Here is a 1,814-nt window from a genome sequence, read left to right on the forward strand (position 1 = left end):
CAAACTATTCCAGAACATAGAAAAGGATGGAATCCTCCCTAACTCATTTTATGAAGCAAGCATAAGCTTGATACCAAAATCAGGTAAAGACATCACTAAAGAGGAAAACTCCAGACCAATATCCCTAATGAATATAGATGCAAAGATCTTCAACAAAATACTAGTCAATAGATTCCAACAACATATCAAAAATATAATACACTATGACCAAGTACAGTTCATACCATGTATGCAAGGATGGCTCAACATTAGAAAAACAATCAATGTCATCCGTAACATAAATAAAACAAAGGAAAATAACCACATGATCATATTGATCAATGCGAAAAGGCATTTGATAAAATCCAACACCCATTCCTGATCAAAACTCTCAGAAAAATAGGAATAGAAGGGACATTCCTCAACATAATAAAGGTCATATGTGCAAAACCAACAGCCAGCATTATTCTCAGTGGAGAGAGACTGAAACCACTCCCCTTGCAAACAGGAACCAGACAAGGATGACCTCTATCACCACTTCTATTCAACATTGTATTGGAAGTCATAACCAGCGCAATAAGGCAAGAAAGGGAAATCAAAGGCATCCAAATTGGTAAGGAAGAAGTCAAACTATCCTTATTTGCTGATGATATGATCCTATACATAGAAAACCCAAAAGACTCACCAAAAAAACTACTGGAACTAATTGAGAGATTTAGCATAGTGGTAAGGTCAATATACAAAAATCAGTTGGATTCCTCTACACCAGTAAAAAGATTGCTGAAAACCTGCACAAAGAAAGCTACAAATCACTACTCCAAGAAACCATAAGACATCTACATAAATGCAAGAACATACCATACTCATGTATAGGAAGACTGAACATTGTGAAAATGTCAACACTATCCAAAGCAATCTATACATTCAATGCAATCCCAGTCCAGATCCCATCAGCATTCTTTAAGGACATGGAAAAACCAATCACTAATTTTATATGGAAAGGAAAGAGACCTCGAATAAGCAAAGCACTATTAAAGAAGAACAAAGTAGGAGGTCTCACACTCCTGGATCTCAAAACCTGCTATACAGCCACAGTAGTGAAAACTGCCTTGTACAACAGCAGACATGTAGACCAGTGGAACAGAATGGAGAACCCAGAAATAGATCCATCGATCTATGGTCAGCTGATTTGTGACAAAGGGCTGAAATCCATTAAATGGGGAAGAGATGGTCTCTTTAACAAATGGTGCTGACAAAACTGGGTAAACATTGGCAGAAAAATGAAAAAAGATCTGTGCCTCACATCATATGCAAAAACTAACTCCAGGTGAATCAAAGACTTAAATATGAAACCTAAAACTATAAAGTTCCTCAAGGAAAAAACAGGAACAAATTTAGGGGCCCTAATTTATGGCAAGGTAGCATAGTGCCTAAGGTACTTGACTGCTAAACAGAGGCTGGCGGTTCAAACCCATCAGCCACTCATCGGAAGGAAGGTTGTACAATCTACTTCCATAGTGATGCTGCCTTGGAAACCCAAGGAGGGGACACTATGAGTCAGGTCTGACTTGAAAGCACATAACAACAACACAACAAATTTATGGCATAAACAGATTGTCAAACATAACCCAAAATGCACAAACAGCTGGAGATAAACTAGATGAATGGGACCTTCTAAGAATTAAATTTTTATGTGCTTCCAAAGACTTCTCCAAAAGAGTAAAAAGAGAACCTACAGATTGGGAAAAAATATTTGGCAACAATGTATCTGATAAGGGACTTATCTCTAAAATTTATAGAAAACTCCAACAACTCAACAACAAAAAGATTTTTTT

The sequence above is a fragment of the Orycteropus afer genome, unplaced genomic scaffold (assembly GCF_000298275.1).
Source record: "Orycteropus afer afer isolate SDZICR_OR568_19922 unplaced genomic scaffold, OryAfe1.0 scaffold00455, whole genome shotgun sequence".
NCBI lineage: Eukaryota > Metazoa > Chordata > Mammalia > Tubulidentata > Orycteropodidae > Orycteropus > Orycteropus afer.